The sequence below is a fragment of the Rana temporaria genome, chromosome 7, assembly GCF_905171775.1.
Source record: "Rana temporaria chromosome 7, aRanTem1.1, whole genome shotgun sequence".
Taxonomy (NCBI): Eukaryota; Metazoa; Chordata; class Amphibia; order Anura; family Ranidae; genus Rana; species Rana temporaria.
Genome location: NC_053495.1, coordinates 87774823 through 87795886, shown reverse-complemented (window position 1 = coordinate 87795886; position 21064 = coordinate 87774823). Strand labels below are relative to the sequence as shown.

General features: G+C 40.8%; 1 protein-coding gene across 1 annotated transcript in view; it reads right to left on the bottom strand.

Annotated features, from left to right (window-relative positions):
• EMP1 (epithelial membrane protein 1) overlaps positions 1-20648 on the bottom strand; it is a 59781-nt gene extending 39133 nt beyond the window's left edge. The window contains exon 1 of the mRNA XM_040359617.1: positions 20546-20648. The gene's annotated coding sequence lies outside the window, so the exon portion shown is untranslated. The remainder of the gene's footprint in view (positions 1-20545) is intronic.
• Positions 20649-21064: the final 416 nt, after the last annotated feature.

Genomic DNA, 21064 nt, shown 5'->3' with positions numbered 1-21064 from the left:
TTTAAGACTAATTATAGCAAACGTGTGGTCACCATTTTTGAAGTTTACAATCATTTTAGTAGGATACACTTTATTTAAGCAGGAAAAAAAGCCCAAGGCACTACTGTTACCATTCTTGCTCTATGTGGATGTTTGCAGGTTAATCTATCATAGCTATTTTCTAGTTTTTGTTAAAAAGGATGTAAACCCGATTTTTTTTTTCTGTCACAATGTAGAGTATAAGATTTCCTATCATCTGTGCCCAGTCTTGCCACAAAGAGTTAATCCAGCTCTGAGCAATCCTCTTTTTTTTCAGTGAGATAAACAGACAAACAGGAGAAAACTTTTGTCCGTTCTTCCCCTTTACATATCTCATGCACTAGCCTGATGCCGCATCACTTTATGTGATGAAAAAAAACGACATTTTCTGTGAAGTAAAAAACAATGTTTTTGAAACTTCAATTTTCAAAGATGAAGTTGCCTACACACCATCGTTTTTTCACAATGCTCTAGCAAAGCGAGGTTACGTTCACCACTTTTTTCCATTGAAGCTCGCTTCATAACTAGCTTCTGGGCATGCGCTGGTGTAAAAACTTTGTTTTAAACGTCGTTTTTTGCTACACACGCTAATTTTTTGTGAAACAAAAAACGACGTTTTGAAAAACGACACAAAAAATTAAAGCATGCTTCAATTTTTTTTGTCGTTTTTCACAAGACATAAAACAAAGTTTTCCCCCACACACGGTCATTTAAAGTGACGTTTTTAAAAACGTCGTTTTTTTTCATCACATAAAGTGATGGTGTGTACGCGGCATTAGACAGACATTATTTTTTAATTTCCACCCCCACTTCTTTTCTGAAGTCATGCGGTTACTTTTCTGGATTTTTACTCGATGTTAGTGATCATAGCAGAATTTAGTGTAAGGAATACACAAGAGAAAATGCATGTTGACAAGGGGAGTGTAGAGGTGGGCGGGGAGTCTGCTGACATCACAACTCCACCCACCGAGCTCCAGACAACAGACCCACCTAGAGAGTCTGCAGTTTTTCAGTTCTTATAACAGACAAAGGGGAGACATTTGACAGGTAAGGATACATGCAGGAGGCATGTATATCCTTATAGATCAGCACTATGGCAGTAGTTTAGAAAGGATGAGAGTGGGTTTACATCCAGTGCAGAGAACCGCATTTTACTCTCAGATACCAAATAATCCTGTACTAAATATTTATCAATAACCATTGACTGTCCTGTGATCTGTCAGTTTCCTTTCTAAAGCCACCTTGATCAATGACTGATTGCTAGACTAACTGCATTGCAAATGGGAATATATGATATCCTATGGGAAAACGACATCAGTAACTTTGCAAAATATATATAGGGGTGTATTTATGAAAACATTTCATAGTTGTTCATCCATCTAAAACTGCATGACATTTGGTTTTGGGTGACTGGGGTAAAATTGCATGAGAATGCTATATATTCTCTGCAATTTCAATGTGTGGGTGCAGAAAATACTGTATAATGGCCAGTAATGGCCATTTCCTAGGATCAGAGGCATGCTAAAGCTGAAAGGTGGATACAGCATAGTCATTCAGTTCTGGGTGGGCATCCATGCAGCCTCATCAGCGCACTTTAGTGAAGAAGAAACATTATTTATGTGCAAAGTTTTATAACGGAAACAAAGAAAAACATATTTTTTCAACATTTTCAGTCTTTTTTTGTTTGTTTTTTGCAACAAAAAAAAAACCCCAATGGTAATTAAATACCACCAAAAGAAATCTCTATCTGTGTCAAACAAATGATAACAATTTATTATGGGTACAGTGTTACATGACCGCGCAATTGTCATTCAAAGGGCGACATTACTAAAAGCTGAAAATTTGCCTGGGCAGGACGGGGGTAAAGGAGCCCAGTATTGAAGTGGTTTAGCAATACGTGGGGCCCTACAGATAGAGACCTCCCAAGTAAATAAGTAAGCGGTACTTGGTACTTCGAACCCCTACACATTCACACACAAAAGTAAACAATAAATAAAGACAATTACACCGTTTTTAACAAGCCCTTTATTAAAAAAAGTCTCATCATGGACATCCTTGTCAATCATGGGGAGCGATGCCCAACACATGCTGAAAGAAAAGATCTGGCTTACTGCTGTCTGATTCTATCACTGACTCATTCTGAATTACATCTTCCAAGTTCCAGCTGTTAAAAATGAATAAAAGGTGTGGGGTCTCCCAGATGATGTCATGCTATATCCACACCTTTGTTTACATGACTGGCAATTCCCAAGCTTGTAAATGAATAGGGTCATTCAATGTCACTGGTTACTATGGATTTTATGTGTGCCTGCACCTGCAACTTCCTTAGCAACCATTGACAGGGGGAAAGCTGTCATATGTAGTAGTGGTACAAATACAATTACTATATATGAGGTTCGGCTCTTGACAAAATTCCCAGTACAGCCAAGATTCAGTCTGAACCTGAGTTTGAACCCAACCTTGGACTTATCCCTACTGACTGTCACTGTAGAGGTGCACAGAGCATACTTTTTTATTAAATTCCACTGCACCACCTATACTGACTGCAATGGTGCCCCTGCCCTTCTCCACTGACTACTACACTCACTTATCTCTCCTCTGGTTGCAACTACACCTGCAAACGTCCCTACTGACGGCAACTGGAATCATCCACTTTTCAACTAAGTGCCCCTGCAGTCAACCATTTTTCCACTGCCCATTACCAGAGTAATCGCACACCAAGCATCACAAACTGTTGTACTATGTTCACTGTGCTATACATTACATTACACGGACTTCTGAACTCATTCAAACCATTCAGAAAAGTTTAAGAAATTCAGCATTCATCCCATTCATTGAGCAGTCACACTTTTGTTAATAGTACATGACTATATGAATATTTATTGCAAGTATTGTTAAATATTAACCTAGGTGTGGAAATTCGTTTAGTTTCTTTTAAAGCAACACAGAGTCCAACTGCGCTGCAATCGGAATGTAGTGTCTAATTTGCACTAAATTAATAAATGGCTGCTATGTTTTGAAAATAATTAAAAATCCAATAGGGTTGATTTACTAAAACTGGAGAGTGCAAAATCTGGTGCAGCGCTGCAGAGAAACTAACCAGCTTCCATTTTTTATTGAACAAGCTGAAGTTAGAAGCTGGTTGGCTACCATGCACAGCTGCACCAGAGTTTGCACTCTCTAGTTTTAGTAAATAAACCCCACTGTATTTAAAATGATTTTCTAAGTCTATTTACAAATTTTGTCAAAAGGTCAGTTTGTTATATTAACACCCAGCGATCAGTACTAAAAATACACACTATCATTGTACTAATAACACTGGCTGGGAAGGGGTTTAACATCTAGGGCGATCAATGAGTTAAATGTGTGCCTAAAAAAACACACTTATTCAGGTAAGCCTACCTCACCTCCAATTAAGAAGTGTACTTGAGTCCCCTCCATCAGATCATCCCCTGCAGTCACTACCTTTTGTACTACCTCCCCTTCCCTTTTGATTGTAAGCTCCATGAGCAGTGCCCTCCTATTCCTTCTGTATTGAACTGTATTGTAAATTGTTTTGTCCCCCTTTTTATTTTAAAGTTCTATGTAAACTGTTGGCACTATAAAAATCCTGTATAATAATAATAATAATAATAATAATAATAATAATAATAATAATAACCAGTGTTTTTGTGTACTGTGTGTGCTGCTTTTATTAAATGATGTGATCGATTTTATTCTCTGCATTGCAGGGAAAGAAAATCCATCACATCCCCGCTGACAGAACAGAGCTCTGCCTTGTTTACAGAGCTATGACTTTAGTAAATCAACCACAGTGCCTGCAGATCAAATTTCTAGTCAAAAGTCTAGATTGTGATCATAGTAAGGGCTCGTTCCCATGGCTGGCTTTAGTTTTACTGACTCCCCCTCCCCCAGCCAGCCACCCAAATGGTGAAATTACAGCCTGACAGGGCTGTACGCATGCAAATGTTGTTATGCTTTGTTCATGGCCGCAGCATTTTTAACTAGTTCGGCAAAAGATTGACAGGAGACACTGCTTGTCAAACTTGCACATTGAGATAAATGGGGCCACACTGCAACCGCAAGCCAAACATTTGACTTTCAGTTGTGGCGCGGTTCTGCAATGTAGAAGTGAAATTTGGCAATAAAAACAAAAAGAGGCTTCCGGGGGCGGCAGTAGCCTGGATCACTTTTCAGAAGGCGGTAAGTAAGGATGAGCTCCGGCGTGTTTGCATAGAACACGTGCAGAGCCCGCCAGGAAGTGAGCACGGCGCTGTGCTAATAACAGCCAGGGAGACATTGTCCCGATGCTCGGCTGCAGGGATCATGCAATGTCTCCCTGGCTGTTATTAGCGCAGCGCCGTGCTCACTTCCTGGCGGGCTCTGCATGTGTTCTATGCGAACACGCTGGAGCTCATCCTTAGTGGTAAGCATACTGTCAGTGTGAAAGAAGCCTAAAGCCTCGTACACACGATCGGATTTCAATCGGTCAAACGCATGGAATCTTGTGCGAAGGGCGTTGACCGTGAACTTGGTATGCATGCAGATGGCATTTTTAAGCCAACATGCATGAAACTATGTGGATTTTCAGCTCTTTAGCACCACCCTTTGGGCAACTTCTGCTAATGTTGTGCTATGGTTAGCATTGGTTCGGAGCATGCGTGTTTGTACTTTGGATTTTTTTTTTCGATGGACTTGTGTACAGACGATAGGATAATCTGACAAAACACATTTGTTGTCAGAAAATTTGAAAGCATGCTATAAAACATTTGTTGTCAGAAATTACGAAAACAATTGTCCGATGGAGCATACAAACGATCGGATTTTCCGACAAAACCCTGCCATGACACATTTGTTGTTGGAAAATCCGATCATGTGCACAAGGCTTAAGAGTGTGTCTGACCAAAAGAAAAAGTGCTGATATGGTAAGTGTGCTCAAAGAACAACTTCTACCCTTGTGCAGGTGATTGTTCTTTACAATATAGCAAGGTAAAAGTTAAAAAGGTCACATTCTTCTGTCACTGTCTGTGGATAACCAAAATCCTCCAGTTAACTGTTTTTTTTTTTTCTAAAAGGATGATGATATTTTAGGCGTTGTCTATTTTCATGTGCTGAATAGTGCTCTAAAACACTTAAAGAAACTTGGAGCTACTATACGGAAACGTGCAGAAATGTCTAGGGTACAAGTGCTGGCATAAACCCACTCTGTACTCACACTGTATTTCAACGCCCTTAATGTGTTTGCTTAGTCAGAGTTGGTTGCTCCATAGAACACTTTCTAATATTTATTGGACTGAGCCAACACCCATCTGCAAAGGGTGTGGTCACAAGCCTCTTCCAAATTTTCTGCTAATAGCACTGACAATCCATTATACTCCTCTGAGATTGTCGGCTCCAGACTTCCTCAGTATATATTCAATTTATACCCTAGGATACAAATTCAGGAGGTGTAAAGGGAGCAACTGTGACAGGGCTATCCGAATCATAAGACCCCAGTATAACTGACACATTCTTTTATTTACCAAGTCTGGGTTTGCTACACAGGCCATGGATGTTAGTTGCACCTTTTACTGTACACAGTTTGGTGATTTACTGAAGGAGTCATTTTTATGTTGGTACAGGGGACACATGCTTAACCACTTGCTTACTGGGCACTTAAACCCCCCTCCTGTCTAGACCAATTTTCAGCTTTCAGCGCTGATGCACTTTGAATGACAATTGAGCGGTCATACAACACTGTACCCAAATTATCATTTTTTTCCCCACAAATAGAACTTTCTTTTAGTGGTATTCGATCACCTTTGTGGTTTATTTATTTTTTTTATGAAAAAGACAGATTTAAAAAAAATATATATATTTTTTTATAAAATTTTGCAAACAGGTAATTTTACTCCTTCATTGATGTACGCAGATGAGGCTGCACTGATTGGCACCAATAGGCTGCACTGATTGGCACCGATGGGCTGCATTGATGGACACCGATAAGGCGGCACTGGTGGGCACTGAGAGGTGACACTGAGAGGTGGCACTGATGGATGGCACTGATGGAAGGCCACTGAAGGGCATTGATAGGTGGCACTGGTGGGCACTGAAAAGTGGCACTAATAGGTGGCATTGATAGCTGGCAGTGATGGGCACTGATGGGTGGCAATAATGGGCACTGGTAGGTTACACTGATAGGCAGCATTGCTAGGTGGCACTGATTGGGACCACAGTTGGACATTGATAGGTGGCACTTTTGGGCATTGATAGGTGGCACTCGTGGACATTGATAGGTGGCACTGGTGGGCACTGGCAGGTGGCAATGGCAGGTGGCACTGGCAGGCGGTATTTGTGGGCACAGATGAGGAAGAATTGCCTCTTCCTCCTCGGGACCGATGTCCTTTGCACACAAGCCGGTGAACGGATTTTTTTTCTCCTCACGCTGTCAGCGTGAGGAGAAAAAAAAACTTTTAACGATCCTTTGTTTACATCCTGTGATCAGCTGTCATTGGCTGACAGCTGATCACGTGGTAAGGGGCCAGGACCGGCCCCTTACACGGATCTGTGATCACCCGAGTCTCAGTGACTCGGTGATCATAGTGCGTGCGTTGACGGTCTCCCGGGAATTTGGGGTCCGCGCTGTGGCCGTCATTCAGCTATAGCGTGGAAATCATAATTTTTTGGCTAGAAAATTACTTTGAACCTCCAAACATTATATATGTTTTTTTAGCAGAGAGCATAGGCAATAAAATGGCGGTTGTTGCAACTTTTTATGTCACACAGTATTTGCGCAACAATTTTCCAAACATGTTTTTTTTTTTTAAATAACTGTTTCATTAATAAAAAAAATAACAAAACGGTAAAGTTAGCCCAAATTTTTTTGTATAACGTGAAAGATGATATTACGCCAAGTAAATCGATACCCAACATGTCACGCTTTAAAATTGCGCACACTTGTGCAATGGCGCCAAACTTTGGTACTTAAAAATCTACATAGGCGACATTTTATTTTTTACAGGTTACCAATTTAGAGTTACAGAGGAGGTCTATTGCAATAATTGTTGCTCTCGCTCTAACGCATGCAGCAATACCTCACATGAGTGATTTTAACAATGTATACATATGCGGGCGTGACTTACATGTGCGTTCGCTTCTGTGTGCGAGCACATTCAATTTTTAGTTGTTATTATTGTTTATTTTACATTTGTTTTTTTATTTTTACACTTTCTCTTAAAACATTTTTTTTGAATGTAAACATCCCTTGTAAAAGGAATGGTTCGTGATAGGTCCTCATCTCTCCTCCAGGCTGGAAAGATTGAGATAAAAAAAAATGAATGATCTCTTTATTTCCAGCTGAGTTCTTGGCTTTGTTTACTTCCGCCAGCCAGACGTGACGTCATATCGTTGCGCCAAGGCCTCCGAAGGTCATAGAGATGACTGGGGACCATCTAGCCCCCCGGAAATCTCTATGTTCCACATCTGGTGGTGGCAGATTCTTTCCCTTGGTCGGCAATCGTACGGGCAAGCCAGAGAAGCACTGAAGGGCAGTGGAAGGGAGGTGTTTCCTCCCGCCGCCTGTAAGAACGATCAAGCAGCTGAACTGCCGCTATGATTGTTCTTACAGTGCACAGAATTGCCGGCTGTAAAAGATGATATCTGAATAATGCCTGTAGCTGTAGGCATCATTAAGATATCCCCACTCAAGTGAATGACCTCATATGACATGATTGGTCTGGAAGTGGTTAACCTTCCTGGCGGTATGATTATGTCAGATTTTTGCTTCTCAAAGTGGTACATTGTTTTGCATAGAAATTTGGCTTTTTATATTGTAGGCCTGTAATTCTTAAGAATGACTAAAAGGAACACTAAAGGCAAGATTTTTTTTGTTTAAAAATAACAAACATGTTATACTTACCTCCGCTGTGTAGTTCGTTTTGCACAGAGTGGCCCCGATCCGTGTCTTCTGGGGTCACTCGGCAACTGTCTCTGCTCCTCCTTGCAAAAGATTTCCACCTTCATGCGAGCTCCCTCGCATGGTGGAAAGTTTTTGCGAGCGCGCTCCCGTGATATAGCGGCGGCCATAGCCGCCGACTGTATCACTCGGCCCCGCCCCCCGGCGCGCCACGTCATCCACTGTGATTGACAGCAGCGCCAGCCAATGGCTGCGCTGCTATCAATCCGCCTAGCCTAACCAATTAACGGCCAGGCTGGGAACCGAATAGGATGACGAGAACGCGCCCGGGACATTCGAGGGGTGAGGTAAGTAAAACGGGGGCTCGGGGGGGGGGGGGGGCTGTCAGATTTTTTTTACCTTAATGCATAGGATGCATTAAGGTAAAAAAACTTTTACCTTTACAACCCCTTTAAATCTGTCTGAACAACAGTCTAGTAGACATCCCGGGTATGATAAAGTTTGAAACACAAAACCATAAATTATAATATAATAAATAACTATAAATAATTAGCAAAAATAATAATAATAAAATGTATTCAATAATGTAATCAAATTAAAACACTGAAATTTGGCGCTGTAGTTACTTTCAGTGTCTTATGACAAATTTCCCCACGAATCACTATCACTCAATTCTGCAGTGATTCTAATTCACTATCTCTGTAAATGGACACTTTTTGGATGCCATGGTGGACATTCTCAAGTTTCCAGGCAGAAAGAATGGCATATATAATATAAAAGTGCATGTAGGACACTGGAGAAAGCACTAGGGACAAAAGGGATGTGAAATTATTTGGTACAGTAATCTGTGTATGATTTGATACAGTGTACTGTATGTGTTATGTTTTTTGCACTTTTTGAATTTGCCGCTGGCCTCCGCCCCACGCTTTGCGACACTTGCAGGGAACGGCGTCTGACACACAGTACATTGAGCGGAGGACACAGCCCGCGAACACAGAGGAAGGACATCGCAGGATCCTGGGGACAAGGTAAGTAACTTTGCCTGGTTCCTGCGATGCAATCCCAAGTGTGGCTCGGTTTTACTGCTTTGGTACTAAAAATTAACCTCGAGCCACACTCGGGAATACCGCTAGGAAGGGTAAAGTATGTTGAACAGTATAGTTCTTCTGCTGAGTTCTGACCTCAACACGATAGAACACCTTTTTGATGAATTAGATTGGAGACTGTGAGCCAGGCCTTCTCGTCCAACATCAGTGCCTGACCTCACAAATGTGCTTCTGGAAAAATGGTCAAACATTCCCATTGATATACTCCTAAATGGACAGCCTTCCAAGAAGAGTTGAAGCTGTTATAGTTGCAAAGGGTGGGCCAACTCAATATTGAACCCTATGGACTAAAGGCCCGTACACACGATCGGATATTCTGACAACAATTGTCCGACGGACGTGTTTTGTTGGATAATCCACCCGTCTGTATGCACCATCGGACAATTGTTGTCAGAATTTCAGATTCAAATGTTGGCTGTGCATGCTCTCAAATTGTCCGACAACAAATGTGTTCTGTCGGATTATCTGATCGTGTGTACACAAATCCGTTGGACTAAAATCCAAAGTACAAACACGCATACTCCGAACCAATGCTAAACCTCAGACAACAATAGCAGAAGTTACCCAAAGGGTGGCGGTAAAGAGCTGAAAAGTCACGTAGTTTGGTGTATGTTGGCTGAAAATGTTCAGCCGTCTGTATGCAGAAAAAGGTTACGGACAACACCAATCAGACAAAAACCCACGGATTTGTCAGATGGAAGTCCAATTGTGTGTATAAGGCTTTAGACTGGGATGCCAATAAAGTTCATGTGCGTATAAAGACAGGCGTTCCAAAATACTTTTAGGTATATAGTGTACATCAAGCTACAAATGTGTTACGGGACTGAACTTTACAGAGGAAATCTGTACTTTACCAGGGCTTATCTCTAAGGCCCCTTTCAGACTGGGGCGGGAGCCGCGGTGGCGGTATAACGCCGCTAAAAATAGCGGCGCTATACCGCCGGGATTGCCGCGGGAATCAGCCGCTAGCGGTGCGGTATTAACCCCCGCTAGCGGCTGATAAAGGGTTAATACCGCCCGCAATGCGCCTCTATAGAGGCGCATTGAGGGTGGTATTGCCGCGGTTCCCATTGTTTTCAATGGAAAGGAGCGGTGAAGGAGCGGTATACATGCCGCTCCTCTCACCGCTCCAAAGATGCTGCTGACAGGAGATTTTTTTGTCTCCCGCCAGCGCATCGCCTCAGTGTGAAAGCCCTCGGGCTTTCACATTGAGTCTGCAGTGAAGGAGTTTTTCAGGCGGGATAGGAGCTATTTTTAGCGCTGTACCGCCTGAAAAACTCCTCAATGTGAAGGGGGCCTAAGGCTCGATTCACACCTATGCATGTTGCTTTTGAGCGTTTTTGCAATGCTTTTTGCGGTGCTTGCTGCGTTTTTTGATGTGCGTTTTTACCGCGATTTTACCGCGATTTGCGTTTTATTTTTTTATTTTTTAGCCAGTAATTTTTATTTTTTTACATTTCCTTTAACAACTAGCTATAAACAGGTTAACAAAAAAAACGCAAATTGCGGCAAAATCACGGTAAAATGCGTTTTGGAAGCAGGTCAATTGAATTCCATTACATGCAAAACGCTGCTTTTTGCAGGAAAAAAAGTCCCTGACCCTTTCCAAAAACGCAGAGGCACAAAAAAGCATTGATGTGAACATGTTCCATAGGAAACCATGTTAAAAAATGTCCCTGCATTTCTGCAAAAGAAATGGTGCCTTAGTCGGGGAACTGCCTTAATATTAGACTTTCCCATGACCGGGGTCCCCGCCCGATCCCGGGCATTGAGCGTGCTCATGCAGGGTGAGTACCAAGACATGCCTTACTGTCAGACATAATGTCAGGTTCTTTGGCATGGGCCACACATGCCACACCCTGATGAGAATGAGAAATGATGATGACTCATTTCATAATCTCCTTAATGCTTGTGTTCTTAAATGCGTTTATAGGAGAGAAAAGCTGTTGTACATAACAACAAGCACAAAAGGCACTGCACACCCCTACAGTATTATAAATATTAAATAATTAGACAAATTAAAGTGCAAGTGTGTTCTTTGCAATTGTTCATTTATACTATTTTGGCCTTTGTAGCAATCAAAATGCTAATTTACCACCTCTCAATTTCATCTTACCACCACATCCCAGGTAGTTACCTTATTTTCCGGCATATAAGATGACTTTCTGGATGCAAAAACATGCATCCAAAGTCGGGAGTCGTCTTATATGCCGGGTACGGTCTCCGTGCTCACTTTTTTTGCCGGCGGTAACAGTCTCCGTGCTGCGAGCGCGAGCATCAATGATTTAAAAGACGATCCTTCTCCTCAGAGTGTTCTGTGATAGGAGGAACACAAATCTTCCCAGCAGCGCCTCTGTTCTGTGTTCCTCCTATCACCGATGCCTTCTCATCCTCGGACGAGATGAGAAGACGTCCGTGATAGGCGGAACACAGAACAGAGGCGCTGCTGGGAAAATTTGTGTTCCGCCTATCACAGAACACTCTGAAGAGAGGGCGCGGCTTTCAAATCATTGATGCTCACGCTCGCAGTACGGAGACTGTGACCACCGGCAAAAATAGTGAGTGTTTGCGGTGATGGTGATGGTACAGTGAGGGGCAAGTCATGGTACAGTGAGGGGCAAGTCATGGCACAGTGGGGTCACTGTTCTGTCAGTGGTTCTGGCTACCCCTCAGCTTCCAGAAAGACTAGTAAGAAGGGGGTAGTCTTATACAGTGAGTATATCCCAAAACCAAAATTTTTCCTGGAAAATTAGGGGGTCGTCTTATACGCCCAGTCGTCTTATACGCCGGAAAATACGGTATATGCAAAAATTGAGGCCTAATTTCAAAGTAGTTGAGGACTTTTTGGATACCACCACGTTCCAGGTAGGTATACACAAAAATGTAGGTTTAATGCCAAAGTGGAGGGGGACTTTTGAGGTGCATCTTCAAAATGCTGCATTACAAGTTCCCATTTGCTTTGGCGTTAAGCCTCAGTCTTTGTTGCAATCCCTTTGTGCCCTGGCTATTCATACATAATCTATGATATGATGGAATGTTAACTGCTAAATTACCAAAGATATATCAAGGTACCAGTCAGAGAGATCTCATCCTACTAATCTATCTACTCTTGCTGAAATCTGCTATGACTACACAATCTCTGCTTTATATAATAAAGAAAAACATTTATTTTAATATATTTGCGTTTGTATCTCCCAAAATGTTCAGATGAGCAGAAATGTCACCAAGCGTAAAATCTTAACAAAAAAACAAAATGATGCTGAAATGTTATTTGAAGCCTTACTCATGCAAAGAGTTTAAAAATACTCTGGGATAAATTCCCTTGCAAAACATTTTTTGACTTGCAATCACAGGATTTCCTTAAAAATGCACTTCATTAAAGCGGTTGTATACCCCAAATTATTATTTTTATATTTTTTTAAAACCTGCAAGGCAAAGGCATAATGAGCTAGTATGACTAGCATACTAGCTCATTATCAATTACTTACTTTAGATCGAAGCCCCCGCAGCGGTCCGCGGACATGTCCTCCGTCGCCGCCATGATACCCGAGACTTCCGGGTATCGCCGCTCCGGCACTGTAACTGGCAGGAGCGGCGATGACGTCACTCCCGCGAATGCGCGCGGAACGTCACGATCCTCGCGCATGCGCACATTTGCGGCACTTTTCGGCAGGCTCCCATTCAAGAGCCGCCATGCTCAGTGCGCCTGAGCCGTTGTCTACAGCGCGCATGTGCCGTAGACATCGGTGCCTGCTTTTCTGCAAATATCTCCTTAACCATGTAGGTTAAGGAGATATTGCAAGCACCTACAGGTAAGCCTTAATGTAGGCTTACCTGTAGGTGTAAGTATGACAAGAGGGTATACAACCGCTTTAAGAATGTGCATCATTGTTGCTTATCATTACATGCCCTTTATGTCATGCTAGATCACTTTAAAGGCTAAGTTGGCATTTAGTAAAAAATATATATAATAAATGCACATTATTTTGTAGTTAAAATGTGCATTTATTCTCCTCTTGGCATTTTCTTGACTACAGTGTAATGTTTTTTTAACTATGGAATGTTTATCTATTCCTTGTAATACTCTAAAAATCTTTAAATTAACATTTATTTGACTTAAAAAATTTGCAATTATTCTTTTTTTTACACTGGAGCCTGCAAAGAATTGCACCTGTGATCACTGGATCAGGGGTGCAATGCCAGACTCCTGCAGACACTTAAGCCTCGTACACACGGCCGAGGAACTCGACGTGCCAAACACATCGAGTTCCTCGGCCAGTTCAGCACTGAAGCCGCCGAGGAGCTCGGCGGGCCGAGTTCTCCCATAGAACAACGAGGAAATAGAGAACATGTTCTCTATTTCCTCGTCGAGCTCCTCGTCGGCTTCCTCGGCTGAAAGTGTACACACGACCAGTTTCCTCGGCAGAATTCAGCCAGAAACTCGGTCGGAAGCTGAATTCTGCCGAGGAAACTGGTCGTGTGTACGGGGCCTAAAGCTGGCCATACATTATACAATTTTCTTATTCAATTTTCTTTAAATTTACCTTCATCTATGTAGTACAAGGGCCTACCTGACTGAATACAAATTTAAAGTGTTCAGGTTTGACCTCATATTATAAGGTTTTGGTAAATCTAAAGGTAAATCTAAAGAAAATGTTATAATGTATGGCCAGCCTTACTACAGCTCTCTGCCTGTACCCCTGTAAAGGCCGACAGTTACTAAGCTGCAGGAAGAATGAACTATGAGGGTGCTGATCAGTAGATCATAGTTCATTGAGAACTACATCTGCAGTGGAGGCAGACAGTACTTATAGATCAATTACAGATCTATGTGAATGCATGATGTGGCTATACAGGTTTTTAAAATGTGACAGTGGCTGTGGGGAGAAGAACCCCCACCCTCTGCCACAGGCAAAGGGTGGATCAGGGGGTGAGGCGGGGGTGCTGAATAAGTTACACTCTAAATACAGATGTAACATGTAGCATGTTCAGAAGGTGAGCTTAGCCTTTAATGGTCTAGTTCAGAAAGCAGCTGTGTTGATTTACTAAAGAAATAGAAGCTGTTGAATAGAAGCACCACTTTGAATATCCAATCATGTGCAAAGAAGAAAAAAAAAGGATTTTTGCTAGTACATGATTAAGTATGCAGGATATCCACACCTTCATCTTATCCCCTAGCATTTACTTTGTAAAGTGAACATACACTTTCCAAAATGAGCATAAACTTTGATGGTGAACAGTCTTCAATACTTTTGTAAATTAACTTCAAGGTGTTTAAAGGGAAGCAATCATCACATACAGTTCTACTTCCTTTCAAAACTGCTTTCAAGAGTTATCTGAAACAGCTGAATGGCTGAACCATTCCTTCTGGTCCTTCCAAACTCAGCTTTTTTGAAAAGTAAGCTTCCAGCTAAGAATAGGATCCAGGTGTTCTGGTAGATCATAAGCTTAATAATAGCATACAATGCTATTATTAACAGAAAGGCTGGCATCGGTATCCCTATGCTGGCTTTACTGTTACCGCGTCACTCCCCTTTCTCGTGAGCCCATGAAGAAAAATCAGTACCCTATAGGGGGCTGGTTTGAAAAAGAAGGAACTCCTTTGAAACGCATTACTGCCCTCTGTCAGATGAAGAGTGCAGCCATGAGGAAGAACGGTGATGGCAGACGCTACACAGGGTGAAAACCAGCTGTCATCTGTAGGGCTTCCCTCCTGAGCCGGTTCTGGGATCACTCACCATTGCTGCTACATACCACCCTTACCTTGGAATACATTCTGCTTTCTACTTTCCTAGGCTGACACAAAACTGCTGTGATGTAAAGCTGCATTCACACCTGAGCGTTTTGTCGCCTGAAGCGCAACGCTCAAAAATGCTAGAGGGGAAAAAATACATTATTCCTTATGGAGATGGTTCACATCTCCACTCCAAAACGCCTGATGCCGAATGCCTGAAGCTCAAACAAGTTCCGGACCCTTTTTTGTCGCGCGTATCGGGCGGTTTGGTCGTTTTTGAGCATTTCCATTTCCCATAGAAAATAATGGAAACGCGCGATTCAATCGACTAGCGCGACAACGAGCGTTTTGTCGCCTGAAGCGCAACGCTCAAAAACGCTAGAGGGGAAAAAATACATTATTCCCTATGGAGATGGTTCACATCTCCACTCCAAAACGCCTGACGCCGAATGCCTGAAGCTCAAACAAGTTCCGGACCCTTTTTTGTCGCGCGTATCGGGCGGTTTGGTCGTTTTTGAGCATTTCCATTTCCCATAGAAAGTAATGGAAACGCGCGATTCAATCGACTAGCGCGACAACGAGCGTTTGCTATGGGCGTTTCGTCGCTTTAATCAATAGAACATTTCACCCAGGCAGAAGATAAAAAAAATCTACTAACATAGCAACAAGTGATGAAAAGATGATCATTTTTCCTATTGGCTAAAATAAAAAACGTCGAAGTACAAAAACGTCGGACGACGCTGTATGCAAACGCGCAAATAAGCATGAATACGCGTACCGGAAAGAACGACCGACGCTCAGGTGTGAATGCAGCCTAAGTGTGCTTTTATTTGTAGTTAATAAATGTGGCTAATGTGGCTAATAAGTGTTGGTATCTGGATTGTGTAGCCTTGTAAATAAAACATATACTCAAATGTTAACAACATGCTTACAGTCTTGCTTAAATTAATAGAGGAAGAACAATACAATGCAAGACATTTCTGTAAAAATGCTGCTCTGGGTAATAATACATAGTGTAATAAAAACATAAATAACCACAAGCCTAGTAATTTGGTCATATAAGAAGATGCGGATGAGCCAATCTGAACTCCTATCCTACTCTTTATTACACCATCACATGAAAAATGCTTAGGCTTTTATTTCAGTGAGAAACACAGGAGGATGCTTGGGAGAGCAATTTCTCCAGAAAAGGTCTTGTCTTCTCTTCTGTTATTCTTTAAAACCTTTCCTTCTTGTGTAGATTTTTTTATTTTTTATTGGCTGAACTAGAACTAGTGTCTTTTTTTCAACCCGTGTAACTATGTAACTATGTGTCTGTATAGTAGGATTTGACTTTACTCTGTTTATGGTATACTGTTTTTGTCACCTATAATGAGATTTCCCTTCCTAGGGACAGCTGGGTGGAGCTGGGAATAAGATAAGTAACACGATCTCGTCAATCAAATCTGACAAAAATATAGTAAGAGGGTGGGCAACTCAGTCATATATTATCCACCCAAAAACTGAAATAACAGGTTTCCGCATAATTAGACTTTAATACATGTGCTAACCTACTTGTAGTGAAGCAAAGGCCAACATTTAAAGGGTGGTAACTGAATGTAAGTAATTTTTTTTTTTACAATGAATTTATGGAAACTGAATTCTGTTTAACATGAGAAATTTGAAATCATTGGACTTTACAATTGATGAAAGCACAATAAGCTATACTCTTATGTTTCCGTTGCTTAAACCATTGCATTATTTTGCCATCGTCTTGCAAATGTTGGTAACATTTTTATTAAAAATATATATGCAGGCCTTTCAAGCAGCTCCCATTGATCCCAGCTAATAAAAATATTAAAAATACTATTAATATTCTTTTTGTTACACAGTAATTTTCTTGCCAATGCTTAAGAACTATGCAATTTGCAGAATCTTTTGCATTTAACATAGTTTTGGGTGTATTGGATGGTTGTTCCACCGCTATGCTCTTTGGTTCTATACATTGACATTTACATCACTACTGTTCCCTGTAGAGGTGATTGTAAGGGCCAGCGGTCACCCTGTATCGGATGGAGGTATCGTGCATGGAGATGTAGAAGATTTTTCAGCCTGCAAAGTTTTTTTAGAAGGAAGATCTAAGACACCATAAATGGAACATGTACAGAACCTATTAATATTCTACTTTTTGTAGGGATCTTCTGATTTAATTTTATTTTTTATGAGGCAGCAGAGTCATGTGTATGTCTATGCAATCACAACTGACACTACTGGAAGGTGGGGGGAAACATTTTTTGAACTGAAACTTCCTGTACATTGCAGCTGTTCATCTAATTAACAGGTCAGCACCAGGGATTTTTTTCCCAGTACATAACCATATGTGCTTGGCTAAAATGAAGATGCATAATTTTTTAACAATTATTCTACTGAACAAACATGAGTTATCTCGACCTTTCAAATGCCATTTAATGTCTATAGGTATCTTAAAAGGATAAGTCAAGTTAAGAAGTTAGGTCATGCAAATGACTTAGAACTATTGTGTGATACCAAACCTCAGCTATTACACCAGCCCCTACCCCACCCATCTGGCAGATTCACAATTGGCTGACTCACCATATATTTCAAAACAGAATCCTAAGCAACCCAACCTATCTTGTGGCATATTTTATTGTTCTCAGACTGTGACTGGTTTTTGTATTCTTTTTTTTAGTGTTCACATGCCTCTGTCACATTTAGTGTAATATATATCTCATACACACCCTTAGAATGCACTTGACACTTTTCCAACAGAATTAAATAAAAACATAATTTAAAACTAAACAGATGCACATACACAGTTCTATATTCTGTACAAGAACTCCTTGTCACACTGACATAACACTCCAGTGCATGTTCTAGCTTGCTGGAATATCCCTTAACTGCTAACAGATGACAATGAAATGTCAGGAGCCCTTAGGTTATAAAGTCATCACTGCTGAGACCAGTTATATAGATAATCTGCCTTAAGCAATGGCAGACAGTTTTAAAGCCTAGTTAGCAGTTTATAGGACATCTTTACTACTAAACAAACTATATCTTTACCTTCAATTAAAAATACCAAGATTATGTTTGTAAGTGTAGGGCTATTTGTTTTAGGCTGGGTTCACACCATTGTTCCCCGCATCCAATTTGCAATAGCAGAAGATTCTGACTTGCCCTCTTTGGAGCCAGTTTACATATCTCTGCTGTGGCTGTGGTGCAAATTTGCAAGAGGTAAAACCGTAATTCTGCCACTTTATAGAACTCTGGTTTGGCCGCATGTGGAGTATACTATCCAGTTCTGGTCACCAATCCTCAGAAAGGATGTGCTGGAGCTGGAGAGAGTCCAGAGAAGGGCAACTAAATTAATATGGGGACTGAAGGACTTCAATTACGAGGAATAAGCACTACATTTGTTCTCCCTGGAGAAGAGATGCTTGAGAGAAGATATGATAGCAATATACAAATATCTCAATCCCAGTGTAAGTATTAAACTTGAATGCACAGAGATACCGTGACGAGATCCTGAGGCCCACTGTTGTGCCATTCATCCACGACCATCACCTCATGTTACAGCATGATAATGCACAGCCCCATGCTGCAAGGATCTGTACACAATTCCTGGAAGCTGAAAACATCCCAGTTCTTGCATGACCAGCATACTCACCGGACATATCACCCATCGAGCATGTTTGGGATGCTTTGGATTGGTGTACATGACAGCGTGTTCCAGTTCCTGCCAATATTCAGCAACTTTGCACAGCCATTGAAGAGGAATGGACCAACATTCCACAGACCACAATCAACAACCTGATCAACTCTATGTGAAGGAGATGTGCTGCACAGCGTGAGGAAAATGGTGGTCACACCAGATACTGACTGGTTTTCAGACCCCCCCGACCCCCCAGTACAGTAGAACTGCACATTTTGGAGTGGCCTTTTATTGTGGCCAGCCTAAAGCACAGCTGTCTAATCAGCGTCTTGATATGCTACACCTGTGAGATGCAGGGATTATCTCTAAGGCCTCGTACACACGACCGAGAAACTCGACGGGCGAAACACATCGTTTTGCTCGTCGAGTTCCTTGTGAAGCCGTCGAGAAACTCGACAAGCCAATTTTCTCCATTCCCGTCAAGGAAATAGAGAACATGCTCTCTTTTTGGCTCGTCGAGCTTCTTGACTGTTTCCTCGACGAAAATGTGCACACGACCGGTTTCCTCGGCAAAAAATATCTCCCAGCAAGTTTCTTGCTGTTTTTTGCCGAGAAACTCGGTCGTGTGTACGAGGCCTATCACAGATTTAGACAGATTTGTGAAGAATATTTGAGAGAAATAGGACTTTTGTGGATATAGAAAAAGTCGTAGATCTATAAGTTCAGCTCATGATAAATAGGGGCAAACACAAAAGTGTTGCCTTTATAATTTTGCGCAGTGTATTATACACTATAATGTTCTATAGCGTGAGAGATACAAATGTCAATCATAACATATATCTCCATGGTATAACAGATGAATTCCCCTTTGTTGTTTCAGTACTAAGCTCTGTCATATACTCAGAAAGGATGTCTTGTCCACATAGCTTAGAATGTAAGCTGAGCTTTATGCACACAAGACATCTGGAACATCAGAATGTGTTCCATATTCACTGAAAAGCTGGAGGTGAAAGAAGTTCATTCATATATAAAATGTGCTGCATTGATTTAATTTATAACACCGTGTTAGGGTTGATTTAATAAGGAGGTACAGGCTGTTCCTTTAGAAGAGGGACTATGCTCTTTACAAAGTGAATGTTGGTAAATAAGGTGAACTTGTGCTGTTTTAAATAGCCAATAATGTGTACAGTAAGTGAACATACACCTTGCAAAGTGAAGGCCTCAATCCCCCTAAATGCACGGGTGTCTAGCAAAAGAGAGGCAAGAGGGGCACTTCACATATGGCACAATTAATCAATCATAGCCAATGATACTTTTCTATTTGCTTGAAAATATACAGTATAAACAATATTGCAAAATCACTTGGAGGTATAATTTTATAACAAACTATTTTACAAAGTGATATGGTTTGTTTTTACACGGAATATCATTACATTACAACAAAATCTCATGCTGTCACAATTTTGTCAGCCCAGAGGTGGAATCATAAGTGAAATGCCTTCTGGATTTTACTGCTAAGGATTCAGTCATATTCACCTTTCTCCTGCATTAATTGTCATGAAGAACAAGTAGCTACATAACATTTTGGGGTAAGCGATTATATTGTGCCCAGTGTTTTTATTAAAAAAATTCTGTGCATTCAGATAATAATACAATTATCAATTTGTTTTAACTAAAGTTAGTAAAATCTGTTTAGGATTAGTTATCTATTACTGAAATAGTACCTTTTAGCATTTTTAATATATATCAACTATGCCAACATTATTAGTGCAATTTGTAGAATTTTTTTGGGTAAAATCTATTTTTAAGAAAAAAATATCTAGAGTTGACTCTAATATTAGTGTTTTAATAATTTCATAGGACAAAATAAAAACTGTTTAACTGTTTAAGGTATTAAAAGCAAAACAGTAAACAAATTTCCTCTTCCCACTATTTTGTTACCAGAGGACCTATAATTTATTGTGTAACTAATTAAATTGAATTGTTAATTTGATTTCATATATCTGGCTTCAATAAAAATAATTTTTACAAGTTATAAAGATGGTATAGTTTAAGCTGCTGACTTGTGTTTGTTAGTGTGCTATCCTTGAATACTACAAAATTGTTGTCATTGTCAAAAAAAAAAAATACACTACAAAGCTTACCTTTATACGATTAGGAATGCCTCTGAAGTCCTCACTCTATTTTAGTGTAAATGGCAATACTTTCATAGTAAAATTTCACAAGCAGTTATAGGTTTTCTGTGATGCAATTAGGGAGGTGCCTGTGTGTGTTTTATAGGAACATATATGCAAAGAAATAGCAGAGAAAGAATTCAGCTACACCCTGTTTTTTTGGCAGTCATACAGATGGAAGAATTGGGAGGTGGCTGAGAGTTGTAATATGTTCTGTACTGTCTTAGTCACAGCTACATTTTTCTTGGTAGAATGACTGAAAATGAATGACTAAACCATTCCATAATGATGCACAGAGAAACCTCGGGAAACGTCTTTGTTTACAAAAACACAGATTCACAATTATGAAGAAAAACAATGTGTGTTGACCATGTGGTACTGGAATGAGCCGAGGTTAAAGAGGAAATGGTGTTTTTTCCCACAACATTCTCTTTACATAGTTAATCAATCATTTTAAGGTTACATAGTTACATAGTAAATCAGGTTAAA